Below are 20,597 nucleotides of genomic sequence, written 5' to 3'. Positions count from 1 at the left end.
GGTGACTGCTTTCTTGATCCCAACTTCTCTTCCCTCCCTATATCCACACTCTTGCTCTTGCCTTATCATAGTATATATCCTTACTTTTTGACTTTGAACTTGTACACGTGACTTGTTTTGGCCAATGGAATTTCTAGAAGACGTGATGCAAAGCAGAAAATACTTCTTTGAGGAAATGGATTAAAGGCAAGACCTGAAAGATGAGAAGTTTGCTAAGAAAAGAAAGGGAGAAGGTGTGCGAAGGATAAGCTTTTCAGGAAGAGGAAAGAGGGCTGAAAGAGATTCAGAAGAGGGGAGCACAGAGTTCAGTGGAGTGGGGGAAAGGCAGGGATTAAAAGATAGTCTTACAGGCTGTACAGCAGACTTGGAAATTTATCCTAACAGCAGTGGAAAGCTATGGAAGAGGTTTAACCTGGGAGTGATATGATCTATTTTTTTTTTTGAAGGATGGCTTTTGTTACGGAGTTGTTATTATAATTAGGAATAGAATTTGGGACAAATGAGTCCTAGTATGTTTCCATCTTTGTCAGGATGCCATGCAATACAAATTGGCTCTCTCATTTGTTCCATTAAAATCAATGACTTTGTTTAGGCAAAGTGGCTCCTGGATATTATCCCAGGGAAGGGTTGAAGGGTTCTTCATAATATTCTAAATTTACTAAATGAAAATAAGAGTGTAGCTGAGAGGATTGATTTTGGGGCGAGCCAACAGTTCATGGTAACATGCAGCCAAGCAAGGGCCCATTAGGCTGGGTTTAGAAAGTTATGGCTGTCACTGAGAGGTCACCATTTTCCTCCAAGGGCACCTAACTCATTGTGGAAATGAGATTGATCAAAATAAATAGCATTTTTCCATATGAGAACTAAAAAGACATAACTTTCCAGCACAGCCTCTTTCTGATTATTCAGATATAGATTTCATCTGGAGGTGTAGTTTTGCCATGTCATATGCCAGAACATTGGATTCTCTCATTTAGAAACTCAGAAGGGCTGATATGACACATCCTTTCATAGGAAAACAAAATCAAGCCAAAAGTGAGGTCAGACACTGAGTCTTAGAAACTTGGGATTCTGAGAACAGGAAATTAAATTACAAGATGTTGTTTGGCTTCAATTTTAGGTAAGCTTGTTTGTTTTTAAAAATAAAGAATTTTAGAAACTTTCAAAAAATGGACTGTGGATTGTTGATTTTGCTGTTTAATTTAGATTTAGGGGCTGATTTGTCTTTATAACCTGGTGGTATTCATGCTTTTACTTCTAGAATGAATGACTTATGAGGGGAACATGGGTTGCACCACAGTTGTCTGCAGGCTAAAATGTTATATATTTGTCAGAGACCACAGTTTAGGACACTGAATTGTACAAGTGTCAATCATGTCGGCAAAGGTTTTAAAAGTTTCTCAGATTTGGACCTCTTGACATTTTGAGCAGGATAATTATTGTGTGTGTGTATTCCTGGATGTTTGGTAGCTTCTTTGGCCTATACTCACTAGATGACTGTAAACTCCCCCTATCAACACATAGCAATAATAACCACAAATGTCTCTAGATCCTGCAAATGTCCCCTGAGGTTCCAAATAACCCCAGGCTGAGAACTATTGGCCTAAATACTATTTAAACCCTGTTTTTGAAATGACTATTTGACAGATTTTAACTACTACTTACTGTTTTGATTATGCCCATTTGTAAGATAGGCTGTTTATAAATAGATTCAGAGCTCCTTAACCAGCTTAAGAGTATGTTACCCTGTATTTTACATCATAGCTAAAGCTGTGAGTGAGCACTGGGGCGAAATGTCAGAGGTGTTCTTTGAGTTTTAGAAAATCTTTCACTAGTCCCTGATGAAGGTAAAAGAATTTTTTATTATTATTATTAAATCATAGCTGTGTACATTAATGTGGGTAAAAGAATTTAAAAGAGGTGTGTATGGGAAGAGAGAGAGAAACTCAAGATCTTTTTCAAAGAACTTGGGAAAGAGTTTGAATTCAGATTCAGTGTATTATATGCATTTGATGCTTGTGACAGAGTCTGCAATTAAATACAGTAGAACCTCTGTAGCTTGACCACCCAAGGGACTGCAACCAATTGGTCAACAAATGGAGGTGGTCAACATATGGAACTAGGCCTTAGTACATGTGGTTCATGTCCAGCCCATGAACATGAGGTTAACTTAAGGAGGTGGTCAATGTAGGGGGGTGGTCAGCTATGAAGGTTCTACTGTATTAATTTAATAAAATATCCCTTAAAGTCAATGACTACGAAATGCTGTGGCTTCCAAGGATGAGGGGCTGCTGACTGAGGACACCTGTTCGTTAGGTTTAAGAATACTCAGGAAGGACCACATACAAGTGGTATCGTGACCACAAACAAGTGGCAAAGGAAATCGAGTGGGTAGATTTAGAAATGACTTTCATTCAAAGAATTGCTGGGAGATGAAATGAGGAACTGAGCTTCATAGAGAAACAGTTGAAGTCACCAAGCATCATGTAATTTTTAATAGTGGGGGATGACTCATAGCATGTCTTCGGAGAGTGTGCCTCGCCTGAAATACTGATGGGAAGATTATTCCAAGGAAATTCATGAGATGAATCTAAATGTTGCCAAATTATCAAGGAGAGCTAAAGATGAAAATGGAGACTACTTCTTTAAATAAGAATGAAACACCCATATACAAATAATACTTTTATAGCTAGCAGGGATGCATAGTGGTTAAGGATGGGAGCTCTTGAAACAGACTGCCTGGGCTAGATCTCACTAGCTATGTAGCCTTGAACACACTTTCTCTGTGCCTCACTGTTCCCATTCATAAAATAGGAACCCTTACCTTATAAGGTTTTTGTGTGGATTAAATAAGTTAAAACATGCAAAGCAGCTAAAACGGTTTTACTCTGTTTAGAAAATGTTAGTTTTAATTCTACACAGGAAATGTTAGATATTATTATTAATTTAAGGCTCAAGAAACCATGACATAGCCATAGTCATAGACCTAGTTAGGTACAAAGTTAGGACTTGGACTTTTAGTTCACATCATTTTTTTTTAGATCAAGAAGGTACTCACATTCATGTAACGTATCCGTGTATGTGTGTGGGTCTCTGCGTGTAGACTGGGGAAGGTAAGAGCTGAACATGGAAGCATAATAGTCTAACTTCTATAGTGCTCTCACATTTAAGTCTTAAAACAACTTTATGGTATGAGGTGAAAAGAAATCCCCACCTTACAGATACAGGAACAGAGATTCGGTAGAAAACTTAAGTAATTTGCCCAAGATGTCAGTGCCAATGAGTAGGAGAATTGGAATTAAAAACCAAGGCTCTTGACTCCTGTTCTGTATCTCTGTTCTCACACACACACCCCCACCCAACCCATGACTAAGCTAAATGTAGGAGGCATGACAGGAGAGGGATAACTGAGGTTCCAGGAAGCACAGTGGCCTGATGTCCTGCAGGCAGTGGCCATCAGGAAGGACTTATTGGAAGGGAAAGACTCTGTCTAAGTCCTTTGTCTTCGTCTGCAGAGAGCCCTTGAATACATTCATTGGATTCCAACCCCTCTTCCATTCCCTCACCGCCTCTCACCATGTCTCACCTTCTGACTGATGGTTGGTCAATCCATGTTCTACTTGCAGCAATAATGATAATTCTAAGGAATAAATCTAATTTCATCCCTCCCATCCCCACCTCCACCCTCATCCCTTCAGAGACTCTACATACCCTTTGATCAAGCCAGCCTCATCCAGGACAATTGCAGTATTTCCATTCTCTGCTATCTTATCAAGACTGATCTCTCCCCATTACCCCTATGTTTCCTCCATGCTGAAATATATTTCAACCTTCTCTAAGGCACTGTGGTCTCTTTTCTTCCTGCCCTCTACATGTGACCCTCCTGCAGCACTCAACACTTTGTATTTTAACTGTCTCTGTGGACTTTGAAAAATGGCTAGTGTCATCAGGCAATAAAACTTGGGCAGAAGACCTTGGCAAAATTAGTCATTATTAATATTTAAAATGTATTAACATTATTGCTCTGAGAAGATGCTATAAATTGGCCTTGCAAGAGTTATAGTTTCTGCCAGTGGACTACATTGAAATTCTTACCCTGGACCCAACATTTCTGAAAGGATCCTCCACCTTTTGTGACTTGGAAAACTAAACAGCCTTCTGCAGAGATGTCTGATTTCTTTGGACTCCCTCACCCGTTCCCCAACATAAGGTCCTCTCTTATTCTCAGAGAGGGCATATCTGGGTGCATTCAGTCTGGGCCACTATCTTGCAACAGGCCTGTGCATGCAGCTAAACTTACTCTGAAATCTATGCCTTTCCATGGTCTTTCTTCCCTTATTTTTCAGGAGTAGAAACTCAGAGGCGCTGGACCTTCTGGTTTCCTTCATAAGCCAAGACCTGTGACCTCTTCCAAGCCCTCTTCCTCCAGTTCTCAGTCCCTTCTAGGCCTGCTCAAGCTTGCTTGCAAAGTCTCCCCATGCCTGCTGAGGCCCTGCCTCCCTTACTCCCTAGGGGTACTTCACGTTTTCTAGATCAGGCATCCTCAAACTGTGGCCTGCGGGCCACATGAGGCGGTGTGATTGTATTTGTTCCCGTTTTGTTTTTTTACTTCAAAATAAGATATGAGCAGTGTGCATAGGAATTTGTTCATAGTTTTCTTTTTAAACTATAGTCCGGCCCTCCAATGGTCTGAGGGACAGTGAATTGGCCCCCTGTTTAAAAAGTTTGAGGACGCCTGTTCTAGATCATAAGAATGGCAAAAGAGTTTGTGAGTGGTACATGGCTTATCTGCATACATCTTACAATCATAAAATATTAAATCAGCTTGACCAAGATAACTAAGATTTATCTTGCAGCCTCAATCTAAGTCCTTTGGTTGCACTCAAGAGTAGAAAGAAATAACCGACAAAAGTCAGAACTCTAACTACATGTGTCCTGGGTCTTCAGAACAACTGAATAATTTAAACCAAACATAAGTTTGAGGCTTTTCTTAAAAGGAAAATCTGTGGGGATTATAGAAAGATCCTGTAATTACATGGAAATTGTTGTTCAAATCATAATTATTTTCCCAGTTAATTTTCTGCTTCATAGCGAATAGTCCATGGTGTATCATAAATGATCGTTATTTATATATATATATATATTTTTTTTTTTGAGACAAAGTCTCAGGCTGTCACCCTGGGTAGAGTGCTGTGGCATCATAGCTCACAGTAACCTCAAACTCTTGGGTTTAAATGATTCTCTTGCCTCAGCCTCCCGAGTATCCGGGACTACAGGCACTGGCCACAATGCCCGGCTATTTTTTTGTTGTTACAGTTGTTGTTGTTGTTATTATTGTTGTTGTTGTTGTTGTTTTTGCAGTTTTAGGCCAGGGCTGAGTTTGAACCCGCCACCTCCAGTATATGGGGCCAGTGCCCTACTCCTTTGAGCCACAGGCGCCGTTCGTCATTGTTGTTTTTTTAGCTGGCCTGGGCCAGGTTTGAATCCACCAGCCTTGGTGTATGTGGCTGGCGCCCTAACCACTGAGCATGGGTGCCACCTGTTATTTCTTTTTAATATAAAACAAGAGTGGATTAAAATGGGAAAGAAGTTTTCACTTTAATTGTATGGATGACATATTGAGACAATGTGAACCAACAAATAACCTAGAAAGTACAGGCAGAAGTGTGATCTCTAAGCATACTATAACTATGCATACTCATGTTCTCAAGTCTAAAATGATACAGAGTACAGACTTCATGCTTGTTTTACTTTTTATTGTTGCCTTTATGCCTTTGGGGGCAGCTTATCTCATTTTGCTAGAATTTGAAGTTTTATGTTTACTTGTCTAACTTACACACCTGACTCTAGCTTCCAGAGGACAGAGAACCTTCCTTTCTTTCCCACCTGTGCATTCAGCTCTATCCCTGATGGAACCTTCAGTTAGTATCATAGGAGGCAAAGGAGTGTGATTTAGAGTATAAAGCTCTACCAGGGGTTATTTTCCCCTAAAGACATTTTTGTCTATCACAACTCTTGGGGGTTGGTGGTTGCTACTGGCTGTGGTAGGTAGAGGCCAGAGATGCTCTTAAACATCCTACAAGGAAGGAAACATTCTCCCCTAAGGTCTCCAGAAGAAGTTCAGCCTTGCCAATTCCTTGATTTTAACCCAGTGAGAGAGACTCATTCTAACTTTTCATCTCCAGAAATGTAAGATAATAAATTTGTGCCATTTTAAGCCACTTCATTTGTGGTGATTTTTTGGAGCAGCGTCAGGAAAGTAATACAGATAGGAGCAGGAAATTTTCAGAACAGAAAACATAAATGCCTAGTAACTATATGAAAAAGAAGCTCAAGCTCAGAAATTAAAACGAGCTGCTATTTCAAATGCATCAAAGTGATAGTCATAAAAACATCTGGTAACGCCAAGTATTGGAACGATATGGGGTCAAAGTAACTTTCCTCACTGTGGAATTTGGGGAAGAAGTTGATAATATTTATTATCGTTAAATGTGCACATGACTTGGAGCTCCACAGTCCTGCTTTGATGGATAAGCCCTTGAAAAAAATCTGGTGTGGGATCACCAGGAAAGCTCTAGAACAGTGTGCATTGCAGCATTGTTTGTAATTTCAAAATGCCTTAGAAGGAAACCTCAATTATTGGCCAATGGAGGAATTTATAAATATTATTCTATGTGCATAGATTGAATACATTGCTTAGAACGAATAAACATAAACTATATGTTTCAACAGACAGATCTTTAAAACATACTATTGAGTGGGGTCACACCTATAGAGCATATTACAAGGGTCCAAGTCAAATCTATCAAGTATTGAACACAAATGTCTTAACACTGTGATGAAGTAAATGAGGTGAAACCTATGTTAATTACGAGGATGTAAGCACTCTCATTTGTACAAATAATCAACACATTGAATCCCACAAAGGCATAAATGTATTCATGATCTGTGTATATATGACTTAATAAAAAAGAAACATACTATTAAGTAAATGGAGTAATTTGAAGTCGGTATACACAGTATAATAGCATGCATATACAGTAGAGCCTCTATAGTTGACCACCTCCTTACATTGACCTCATTCTCATGGACCACATGTACGTATCAGTACAGTAGGCTTACTTCCTTATGTTGACCACCTTTGTATGTTGACCAGTTTGTTACCTTCCCCCAAGTGGTCAACATACGGAGGTTCTACTGTAATTGTAAACATGTAAGCACTATTATATGTTGTTAATGTGTGCCTATTATGTAGTAACATGAAAACATGGCCTGGGAGGATGCATACCCCTCTGTGTTGGCAATTGACTATGGGAAAGGTGGAAGACGGCACTGGAAAGGAGAAAGAGATTTCAACTTAGGTTATACATGTCAAAACACAAAAATAAAAGTAGCACATAAAATACCAATTCCTGCTCATTCTTGTTGGTTGGTACAGAGATGTTTCTTTTATTCTCTTTTTCCCTTAAATTATTTTTGAAATGTAAGCATAAAACCCAAAGTGATGGGCATAAAAAGGCAAGTGATCATATGGAAATAGGTTTACAATAAACCCTGTATTAAAACTTACATTCAAAACTCATTAACTCCACTTGTCTTTCATAACTCAGGAAATTCCTGGATCCATTACTTCAAACTTATTTAATTGTTGATTTAGGAATTAAATAGGTACTGGATTATACAAGCATGAAATAATTGAGCATTACTAAAATTCATATCATGATTTTCAAGTAAGAAAATTCTTTGACATGTTTTATCTCAACTGATTTTCCAAACGGCTATATCAGTTGGGTAAGGAAGATATGCTGAACAATCCTGTACTCCAGGTGAAAAAATGGAGGCCCAGAAAGGACAAAGTAACTTGTCCATCCAAGGTTGGTAAGCCACAAGAACCAGGGCTTGAATGCATATCTTTGATTCTAAGTACCATGCTTTTTGTATTATACCAACTACATTTCTGGGATGAGAAATGGTTGGCTTAATAGCTGTTCTTGTTAGAAAGCCCTAGATGTTTTAGTTGACCCAAATGTCATAAAAGTCTGGGCTATGAATTGATGGCTTAAGTAAGCTGGAAAGTAAGTAAACAAGCAAATGGTTTTTATTTTGGGTCAACATTTAGGAAAGTATTCTATAGGGACTTGTCCCAATGTTTAAACTTTATTGGGTAATGTCCCAGACAAGGAATTTCAAGACAGATTTTGATAAATGAGAAACAGGTGAGGGTTACTAAGATCCTAAAGTGTGGCAATCATGTTAAATGTGGAATCATTAAAGGATCCAGTCATGTTTCACAGGAAAATGAAAAAATCTTGGAGGAAGTGATAGTTGTCTTTAACTTTTTGTTTTTTATTATTATTTATTTTTACTTTTTCTTTTTTTCTTTTTTTTATTGTTAAATCATAGCTGTGTACATTAGTGCAATCACCTGTACCGCATCTTTAACTTTTTGAAACATTTCCAAGTAGAATATGAATGAAAAAAATTCGAGCAAGAGACAAAGTGAGGAAGTGATACAGTGATGCCAATTCTCAGCTAAGAATGCAGAACTTCTCAAACAGGGTTGCCCCCTCCCCGGCAAAAATGGAATTAGCTTGTCTCAGGGGAGTCCAGGCAGAACCTGGGTGAAGGATTTTCAGCAATGCTTAAAAGGAAATGCTTATTTTGGAAGAGGCCCTGAACTGAGAGAAATGAAATCATTCTCTGATGATCATTCTCCCTAACACCAGTCCAAAAGAGGAAGCAGGAATTTACTCACAGAGTTCTGGATGCCCCTCCGGCAAGAGGCTTTGAAATAATGGAGTCCCTCTAGATTTGAGAGAGAGAGAGAGACAATGAGAATGAATGACATGCTTGAATGAATGACATACTTGAGATGACATGGGAGAGAGGCGTGCTTTCTGACTTTGTCCCAACATACTCTTATGGAGTCCTGGAGTTCCTCAGGCTAAGGTCAAATATGTGACTGAGAATGTCACAGGAGAAGGTAGGGAACAGATGGACCTCATCTGTCATCACAACACCAGAACTTGGTAGGAACATACACAAGCAGGTCAAGCTTTGCTGGGAATTGAGGCCAGGTGGCTGACAGGAAAACAGATCACAGGATCGTGTATGTAGGTTGCCTGGTTACAGTATTGTGAATCAGTATGCTTTTTAATGTGAGATCTGGGGTTGAAATGTAGGACAGGAATAAGCCAAAGCAACTTGGACATTTGAGGTCATGTGATACAGCTGGAGGCTTGCGTGGGCAAAGTAGTAGGTTGACCTGCGTCTTGTGGACAACAGAGAGCAGATCCAATATCGCCACTTCAGTCCTCCATTTTCCATGGGAATACAGCACAAAATTACTCTTCGCACCCTGGTCCTGTCACCATGCCCTCCTAGAGGTCGCCCTGCTCTTGCTGATGTTAACATAATACTTCCTGAGGATTTACTGTATTAGAATCTGCATTTTAACTAGATCCTGGTCATTTGTATACACGCTAAAATGGGAAATGTACTGCCTTCAGAATTTATCATCTTGGCCCAAATCAGGACTGTATTCATGAATTAGTTTAACTATATAGCAACAAACCAATAAGCAACAATTTTGAACCTGAACATTTCCAAAGGTATCATCAAATCTAGTTGTGCACCTGAGCAGAGTGACTATTGGACCATGATGGTAAAGGTGAAAGATGGGGATGCTGCTGGGTACCAGTGTGGACAGAAAGAGGGTGAACTGTGGAGCATAGTTTTAAGAACACACTACTCCTTCCTTTTTGAAAATTTGAAGATGAAGGTTGAGGGTGAGAGGAGAGAGAAAAAGAGGAAGAGAGATCACATAACCTACCTAGGAAAGTTTTCTTAAGGGGCTGCTTCTCAGGGCCCAGCCTGGTTTGTCACAGAAACCTTTGGGACCACAGAAAATGATGGAATGGTAGGGACTCTCACTTTTGGTGTTGACGGCTTCTGATGCTTCAGAGGAGACTGTCTGTTAAACTAAATCATACTTCCTGGGATTACTTCAGTTTTGCAGAGAGGGCTTCCTTGATGTCCTAAGAAGATTTAATATTGAATTAAAAAAAGATTATGGCATGGTAGGTATTGTGGCTAACTAACCCTCTAGATTCCATTCCACCCCAGCAACTTAGTCTCCAAGCCAATTGTAGAAATCCCATCCTTTCTGCCAGTAATTACTTGGGGGCTGGGCAAGGCTACACCAGTTTGGACTAAAGATATGCCAGTGGAGCTGGTGGTATTTGGGAAGGAAGTTTCCTCAGTCTTCAGAGAGACCTATAAGAAACCTCCTTCTTATCTGATAGACATAAATGAGTGTGCATGGGGTGTTGATTACTAACTACTTGCAATCTGTCCTACAAGGGGAACATCCCTTAGTGTGAAGCCAACCCTACAGGCTTAAAAAGAAGCTATTTTTTTCTTTCCTCCCTCCCTCCCTCCCTTCTTTCCTCCCTTCCTTTCTTCCTTTTTTTTTTTTTTTAACAAATTTTAAAGCCTCAGAAGGATGAAACAGAAAGAACCCAAGTCCCTCATGGCACTGTTGAATCCCTGAGGCTCAGGCTACTTCTGACTTCTTGTTACATTACCTCCCTGCCAAAGTCAGTTTTATGTGAGGTTCACGGTTGCCCACAGCCATGAACATGTGAAGTGATACAAATCACTGGTAAGAATCCTCTCCTTTTGGCAAGCAGGGCACAATGGATGTAATTAGTATGGCTTCAAAAATCTTCATTTCTGATGTGATGCTATTTAAAATCACGGGCACTCATCCCAGGTGAAAGAATACAATCTTTACCAATTATAATGAGATTCAACCATTATACCAGAATAATTTTGAAAACAGATGTCATGATATTCCCATCTTGTGCAAAGCTTATTTTAGTATTTTTCTTGGTAATTCTTCACAAGGTGCTCAGGGCTACTATGGCTGTAATTGACAAGACTGATTGCATCATGAAAGATATTAATATGCTAAATTTACTTCAACTTTTAGATTGTATTGATTGTAGATTCTATTTGAAGGCTCTCATTGTTTTGACTTGAAAAGTTCCAAACATAACTCAGTTTTACAATGAGTTTTTGAGAGATCTAAGGATGGAAAAGAAAGTTAGAGGCCATTACTCCTAAAAAGAAGCCAGTGGCATCATATTTTAAAAGTTAATATGTAAACTACATGTCAAACATTAATGTTCATGATTCTGAACATGTTAGTTCTCTTCCTTTGGATAGTCCTTCCTTCTCTTCTTTGCTAATTCAAATCTTACCTGTTTCCTTATTTTTAAGATTTAGCTCAAATATAATTCCTTCTTTTAGCCTTCTCTTTATCATGCCATAGATTGGAGGATAAACTGGCATCATATTGATAAAATTGAGTCCTTAAACTCTAGCAGATAATTTTAGTGCTTAGCAACTGAGAATGATTAGACAGTCAGTATTGCATAACCCTAATTCTGAATTCTAAACCCATGCTGATATCTGAGCCTTAGTATTCCCATCTGTAAAACAGAGAAATTGATAGTACATGTATATAATTCAAAAGGTTGTTATGAAGATGAGATTATCCACATAAGACCTTAATCCAGCACCTATCACATGGAGAAAGTCCAATAAAAATTATCATAGTTTACACAGAAGATTTCAGTGAGTTGAGATAAATACACTTTGGGGGGTTGCAGAATTCTACTTTTTATTTATACATTGCCCTAATTTTGCTTTAAAAAAATCTGTGCTTTATTTCCTTGGCTAAACTCTGCTTCTGGGTTTAATACTTAATGAGAGAAACATCTCCTTAATGAAACGATTTGATATATTCACAGTAAAAAGAGCAATTTTAGTGATGTGGGCATCTTACATACGTGTGTGTGTACATATAAAATCACGATTTGTGAATAACAACCAACTATTTAATTTGAGATTTTGAGTAGCAGTAAGAGTCCGTTCAATAAATAGCAAATATCTATTGAATAGAAAGCCTGGCGTGATCCCTCCACAACTGTGGGAAGGAGGGAGTGCAAAACAGAGGAAGTTTTCACAAGATAGATGCTTCACAGGTTGTATAAGCAAAATGGTTTCATTAGGAGCAGAAACTATCATCTTGCAAGATAAATGAGAACCCAAAGTAGACTCTCAACGGATAGTTGCCTCGTGTTAATATCCTTTCTAGTTTTTGGATTATTCTTTTGAGAAAATGTAGAATGTTAGAGTTCCAACTGGGAAGCTTGGATTTGCCTTACATGTATTCTTGCATTTATGTACAAAGTCGTATGTTTAAACTATTTATTGTGGCATGGTTTACAACAGTAAGAGGCTGATAAAAGCCTAATCATCCGTCACTGGGGAATGAATAAAATACCTTATGGGACACCTGTAAGATGGCTTACTTTGCATCTAGTAAAAAACTAGGTCATTGGAATGATTGATCTCTAAGAAGTATTATTAATTGCGAGGCGGAGCAAGATGGCAGCCAAGTAACAGCTTCCTTGCATCTGGGCACCATGAGTCTGGGGATATAGGACTCCAGGCATCTCTGGCTGGTGGGATCTGCCTATCATCACCCCTGAGAGGATACAGGGAGTCAGCGAGAGACTTCTGGACCCCAAGAGGAGGACTAAACCAGTGGAAAACCGGCAAGTGGTCGCGTGTGTTCAATCCGTCCAAACCCGCCCGCAACTTCCACAGGCACGAGAACTTAAAGAGCAAGAGGAAGTGAAAGGAAAATTAGGGCAAGGAAACAGATAAAAGAAATCACCCATGAGGAAGAATCAGCAGAAAACTCCAGGCAACATGAAGAACCAGTCCAGAACAACCCCGCCAAGGGACCATGAGGTAGCTACTGCAGAGGATTCCACCTATACAGAAATGTTAGGAATGACAGAAAGGGAATTTAGAATACACATGTTGAAAACAATGAAAGAAATGATGGAAATAATGAAGGAAACTGCTAATAAAGTGGAAAATAACCAAAAGGAAATCCAAAAACAGAATCAAATCAGAGATGAACGATATGAAGAATATAAAAAGGATATAGCAGAGCTGAAGGAAATGAAACAGTCAATCAGGGAACTTAAAGATGCAATGGAAAGTATCAGCAACAGGTTAGACCACGCAGAAGAAAGAATTTCAGAGGTAGAAGACAAAGTTCTTGAGATAACTCAGATAGTAAAAGAGGCAGAAAAGAAGAGAGAGAAAGCAGAACGTTCACTGTCAGAATTATGGGACTTTATGAAGCGTTCCAACATACGAGTTATAGGAATTCCAGAAGGGGAAGAAGAATGCCCCAGAGGAATGGAAGCCATACTAGAGAATATTATAAAAGAAAATTTCCCAAATATCACCAAAGATTCTGACACACTGCTTTCAGAGGGCTATCGGACCCCAGGTCGCCTCAACTCTAACCGAGCTTCTCCAAGACACATTGTGATGAACCTGTCCAAAGTCAAGACAAAAGAAAAGATTCTGCAAGCTGCCAGGAGTAAGCGCCAGTTGACCTACAGGGGCAAATCCATCAGAGTGACCACAGACTTCTCTAATGAAACTTTCCAAGCAAGAAGACAATGGTCATCTACCTTTAATCTACTTAAACAGAACAATTTCCAGCCCAGAATTCTGTACCCTGCTTAGCTAAGCTTCAAAATTGACGGAGAAATCAAATCATTTACGGATATACAAACATTGAGGAAATTTGCCACAACAAGACCAACTCTACAGGAAATACTTCAACCTGTTCTGCACACTGACCACCACAATGGATCAGCAGCAAAGTAAGAACTCAGAAATTAAAGGACAGACCCAAACCTCCACACTGATGCAAAAGATAAAACTAAGCAATGGACTCTGACCTAATAAGACGAATAGAATACTACCACACTTATCAATTATCTCCATAAATGTTAATGGCTTGAATTCCCCACTGAAGAGACATAGATTGGTTGACTGGATTAAAAAACACAAGCCATCCATTTGCTGTCTGCAGGAAACACACCTGGCTTCAAAAGACAAATTAAAGCTCCGAGTCAACGGTTGGAAGACAATTTTTCAGGCAAATGGAATTCAGAAGAAAAGAGGAGTTGCAATCTTATTTTCAGATACATGTGGATTTAAAGCAACTAAAGTCAAAAAAGACAAAGATGATCACTTTATATTGGTCAAGGGAAAAATACAACAAGAAGACATTTCAATTCTAAATACCTATGTGCCCAATTTAAATGCTCCCAGATTCTTGAAACAGACCTTACTCAGTCTAAGCAATATGATATCTGATAATACCATAATAACAGGGGACCTTAACACTCCTCTTACAGAGCTGGACAGATCCTCTAAACAGAAATTAAACAAGGATATAAGAGACTTAAATGAGACCCTAGAACAACTGTGCTTGATAGACGCATATAGAACACTCCATCCCAAAGATAAAGAATATACATTCTTCTCATCACCCCATGGAACATTCTCCAAAATTGATCATATCCTGGGACACAAAACAAATATCAACAGAATCAAAAGAATTGAAATTTTACCTTGTATCTTCTCAGACCATAAGGCACTAACAGTGGAACTCAACTCTAACAAAAATGCTCGACCCCACCCAAAGGCATGGAAACTAAACAATCTTCTGTTGAATAACAGATGGATGCAGGAAGAAATAAAACAGGAAATCATTAACTTCCTTGAGCATAACAACAATGAAGACACAAGCTACCAAAACCTGTGGGATACTGCAAAAGCAGTTTTGAGAGGAAAATTCATCGCTTTAGATGCCTACATTCGAAAAACAGAAAGAGAGCACATCAACAATCTCACAAGAGATCTTATGGAATTGGACAAAGAAGAACAATCTAAGCCTAAACTCAGAAGAGGAAAAGAAATATCCAAAATCAAATCAGAGATCAATGAAATTGAAAACAAAAGAATCATTCAGAAAATTAATGAAACAAGGAGTTGGTTTTTTGAAAAAATAAATAAAATAGATAAACCATTGGCCAGACTAACGAGGAATAGAAAAGTAAAATCTCTAGTAACCTCAATCAGAAATGATAAAGGGGAAATAACAACTGATCCCACAGAGATTCAAGAGATCATCTCTGAATACTACCAGAAACTCTATGCCCAGAAATTTGACAATGTGAAAGAAATGGATCAATATTTGGAATCACACCCTCTCCCTAGACTCAGCCAGGAAGAAATAGAGCTCCTGAACAGACCAATTTCAAGCACTGAGATCAAAGAAACAATAAAAAATCTTCCAACCAAAAAATGCCCTGGTCCAGATGGCTTCACTCCAGAATTCTATCAAACCTTCAAGGAAGAGCTGATTCCTGTACTGCAGAAATTATTCCAAAAAACTGAGGAAGAAGGAATCTTCACCAACACATTCTATGAAGCAAACATCACCCTGATACCAAAACCAGGAAAAGACCCAAACAAAAAGGAGAATTTCAGACCAATCTCACTCATGAACATAGATGCAAAAATTCTCAACAAAATCCTAGCCAATAGATTACAGCTTATCATCAAAAAAGTCATTCATCATGATCAAGTAGGCTTCATCCCAGGGATGCAAGGCTGGTTTAACATACGCAAGTCCATAAACGTTATCCACCATATTAACAGAGGCAAAAATAAAGATCACATGATCCTCTCAATAGATGCAGAAAAAGCATTTGATAAAATCCAGCATCCTTTTCTAATTAGAACACTGAAGACTATAGGCATAGGTGGCACATTTCTAAAACTGATTGAAGCTATCTATGACAAACCCACAGCCAATATTTTACTGAATGGAGTAAAACTCAAAGCTTTTCCTCTTAGAACTGGAACCAGACAAGGTTGTCCTCTGTCACCTTTACTATTCAATGTAGTGCTGGACGTTCTAGCCAATACAATTAGGCAAGACAAGGAAATAAAGGGAATCCAAATGGAAGCAGAGGAGGTCAAACTCTCCCTCTTTGCTGATGACATGATCTTATACTTAGAGAACCCCAAAGACTCAACCACAAGACTCCTAGAAGTCATCAAAAAATACAGTAATGTTTCAGGATATAAAATCAATGTCCACAAGTCAGTAGCCTTTGTGTACACCAATAACAGTCAAGATGAGAAGCTAATTAAGGACACAACTCCCTTCACCATAGTCTCAAAGAAAATGAAATACCCAGGAATATACCTAACGAAGGAGGTGAAGGACCTCTATAAAGAAAACTATGAAATCCTCAGAAAGGAAATAGCAGAGGATATTAACAAATGGAAGAACATACCATGCTCATGGATGGGAAGAATCAACATTGTTAAAATGTCTATACTTCCCAAAGCAATCTACCTATTCAATGCCATTCCTATCAAAATACCAACATCGTACTTTCAAGATTTGGAAAAAATGATTCTGCGTTTTGTATGGAACCGGAAAAAACCCCGTATAGCTGAGGCAGTTCTCTGTAACAAAAATAAAGCTGGGGGCATCAGCATACCAGATTTTAGTCTGTACTACAAAGCCATAGTGCTCAAGACAGCATGGTACTGGCACAAAAACAGAGACATAGACACTTGGAATCGAATTGAAAACCAAGAAATGAAACTAACATTTTATAACCACCTAATCTTTGATAAACCAAAGAAGAACATACCTTGGGGGAAAGACTCCCTATTCAATAAATGGTGTTGGGAGAACTGGATGTCTACATGTAAAAGACTGAAACTGGACCCACACCTTTCCCCACTCACAAAAATTGATTCAAGATGGATAAAGGACTTAAACGTAAGGCATGAAACAATAAAAATCCTCCAAGAAAGCATAGGAAAAACACTGGAAGATATTGGCCTGGGGAAAGACTTCATGAAGAAGACTGCCATGGCAATTGCAACAACAACAAAAATAAACAAATGGGACTTCATTAAACTGAAAAGCTTCTGTACAGCTAAGGAGACAATAACCAAAGCAAAGAGACAACCTACACAATGGGAAAGGATATTTGCATATTTTCAATCAGACAAAAGCTTGATAACTAGAATCTATAGAGAACTCAAATTAATCCACATGAAAAAAGCCAACAATCCCTTATATCAATGGGCAAGAGACATGAATAGAACTTTCTCTAAAGACGACAGACGAATGGCTAACAAACACATGAAAAAATGTTCATCATCTCTATATATTAGAGAAATGCAAATCAAAACAACCCTGAGATATCATCTAACCCCAGTGAGAATGGCCCACATCACAAAATCTCAAAACTGCAGATGCTGGCGTGGATGTGGAGAGAAGGGAACAGTTTTACACTGCTGGTGGGACTGCAAACTAGTACAACCTTTCTGGAAGGAAGTATGGAGAATCCTCAAAGCACTCAAGCTAGACCTCCCATTTGATCCTGCAATCCCATTACTGGGCATCTACCCAGAAGGAAAGAAATCCTTTTATCATAAGGACACTTGTACTAGACTGTTTATTGCAGCTCAATTTACAATCGCCAAAATGTGGAAACAGCCTAAATGCCCACCAACCCAGGAATGGATTAACAAGCTGTGGTATATGTATACCATGGAATACTATTCAGCCATTAAAAAAAATGGAGACTTTACATCCTTCGTATTAACCTGGATGGACGTGGAAGACATTATTCTTAGTAAAGCATCACAAGAATGGAGAAGCATGAATCCTATGTACTCAGTTTTGATATGAGGACAATTAATGACAATTATGGTTATGGGGGGGGAAACAGAAAGAGGGAAGGAAGGAGGTGGGTGGGGCCTTGGTGTGTGTTACACTTTATGGTGGCAAGACATGATTGCAAGAGGGACTTTACCTAACAATTGCAATCAGTGTAACCTGTCTTATTGTACCCTCAATGAATCCCCAACAATAAAAAAAAAAGAAGTATTATTAATTGCAACAGAATATTGATTGGATGAGACTAAGAGACATTTCAACCAAATGCAATGTGTGGACCTTTTGTGAATCCTTATAGCAACCCAACTTTAAAAGTGCATTTATGAGTTTTTAGGGGAAATTTAAACACTGGTGGATATTTTGATGATACTAAAAATAATTTTTATGTTTGATAATGATGTTGAAGTTATATAAGCAACTCCTAAATTTCAAAGAAGAATAATGAAGTATTCCAAGTGAAACAACATCATGTTTACATTTAGTTTCATAACAATTTATGCATTATGAAAATTATTAATCTGTGGGAAGAGGGGAGTATAGATGTGATAATGTTGGCCTTGATCTGAAGGTTATAAGAATGGCTACCAGGGCTTCATTAAACTATTTTTTGCCTTTTGAGTGTTTGAAATTTTCCCTAATAAAATTAAAAACTGAAAGTTAGTAACTGAAGCTAAACAATTTGTAACAAAACGTTAAAAATTAAATAAAACAGAAACTAAAAGCTTAAAAGGAAGATGGTTACTTATAAGTACAGAAGGCTAACAATAAATTTGCATAGCAAAATTATGGAGAGAAAGTCTGCTGATTATATTTTTCTTCAGGAGCCTAAGATGGAAGGAATATTTACTTTTCAATACTTTGGTAATATTTGAAAACAAGGCTACGAAAACAAGGTGCCATATAAACATTAAACATACTATTAGAAATAGTGCATGCCACAGTTAAATCCAAATAAACTAAGGTTCTTAGCAGGGCTATCCAGTTAGCACATTTATTAATTCAGGTTCTGCTTAGACTTTTACTGATACCTTAATTATTTTAATTAAAGTTCAGCTTGCTTGTAATCATTTAGTTCTCGGTGAAAATGATAATACAGTAAACACACATTCTTTTATATTTATATATAATTAAATGGATTTAATTAAAATATTTTATTATATGTTGAAGAAATTTAATTATATAATTAAATCTGCAAGCTTGATTTAATTCCTGAAACATTTATTAGAATACATATATGCAATTTTTCAGACAAACAGAAAAACAATGAGAACAGAAACATAATGAAAATCCACCATCTAGATTTCCTCTTATTTGCTTCATCTGTTTTGTCTGACATCTTTTAAAGTAACTTACAGACCTTACAGTATCTCACCCCCTAAATATCCCAGCATGCATCTCTGAAAAAATAATGGTGAGTCTTTACATGATCATAACATCCTTATAAATCTCACAAAGTGAACAATAATTCCCTAGGATCACCCATCACTCAATTCAACTTTCTACCCTTTCCAAACCAGGATCCAGTCAAGGAGCACATGTCACATGTGATTATTGCCTCCTTCAAATCTCTTTTAATCTAACAACATATTTTGTTCTTCATCCCATTGACCTGCTAAAGCGTCTAGGCCAGAAGTCTCCATAGGGGAGCATCACTTTAAGGAGACAAGTTGAATTGTCCACTGAATGGAATGAGGGATATTTGGGGGCTCTCTCCAGGTTTCCTGCTAGTTGGGGTTGGTGGCTCTCCTTCCCCCCCAGCAGGAGGTGCTGCCCATGGCCTCAACTTTCCACAAGAATGCCAGGCTCTAGAATCAGAGGCTTCCAACTACATGATGCTTATCTACCACTTTCCCGAGTCCTCGATTCCCAGGCTCTCTCTAGTTGCAAAACCACTCATGAAAAAGAGTCTCTCTTTTGTAATATCATCCTCGATGCTTTCTGCTCTGCATGCATCCTACTGTGGACACTTCTGTCTATGAGTTCAATCCTACACTGTGTGAAGATTATTGGTATTTGTCCAAAGCCTTTGCTGGTCAGTGGAAGCCAACTGCTTCACATAATAGTTCCACTCCCTGGACTTGTTCAATTTTTACCTTAGAATGTCATTTTACTTGTTCCTCTATCACCTGTATTTCCTGTACACTGGAAGTCAGACTTTCAGACTTGATTTATTTCACATTGAACATTTATTGGAAGGAATTGGAAGGAATATTTCCTAAATTGTGTAATTCCTGGGATATCACCTCAGAGGGCTTCTAAATTATGATTGTCCCATTATTATTATTCGATAATAATTGATCACTGGGTTAAGATAGTGACAACAACATCACTGTCTTGGAAATTTACATTCATCTCCCCCTACCCCCGTGCCCCCCCCAGAAGGCAGTTTGTAATCTCTGGGGTGAGTATTTAATACCATGTGGTATCCAATTCCCCATCAATAGTTTACCTGGTGGTTTTAACATCTGTGGATAATCCTTGCCTGAATGAAAGACTAAGTGGGAGGCTACCCATCCATCCTGTTTAAATCTAATCATTTATTCTACACTCGTCAGCTGTCCTTCTAGAAGAACGTGCTCCCTCTACTGGACACCGTGGCTCTCACCTGCAATCCTACCTAGCACTCTGGGAGGCTGAGGTGGGAGGATCCCTTGAGCTCAGGAGTTTGAGACCAGCCTGAGAAAGAGCAATACCCCATCTCTACTAAAAAATAGAACAATTAACCAGGCATTGTGATAGGCACCTGTAGTCCCAGCTACTTGGGAGGCTAAGGCAGAAGGCTCACTTGAGTTCAGGAGTTTGAAGTTGCTGTGAGGTAGGTTGATGCCATGGCACTCTAGCTTGGGCATCAGAGTGAGACTAAGTTTTCAAAAACAAAACAAAACAACAACAAAGAAGAACTTTCTCATCGGCTGTGTCAATTATTTGGTTACTCTGA

General features: G+C 38.5%; 1 long non-coding RNA gene across 1 annotated transcript in view; it reads left to right on the top strand.

Moving 5' to 3' along the window:
- LOC128577249 (uncharacterized) overlaps window positions 1-20,597 on the top strand; it is a 125,029-nt gene that overhangs the window by 28,550 nt on the left and 75,882 nt on the right. The window lies entirely within an intron of this gene.

This window comes from Nycticebus coucang, chromosome X, assembly GCF_027406575.1.
Source record: "Nycticebus coucang isolate mNycCou1 chromosome X, mNycCou1.pri, whole genome shotgun sequence".
NCBI lineage: Eukaryota > Metazoa > Chordata > Mammalia > Primates > Lorisidae > Nycticebus > Nycticebus coucang.
Note: the sequence above shows the minus strand (reverse complement) of the source record. Positions and strands in the feature narration are given on the sequence as shown.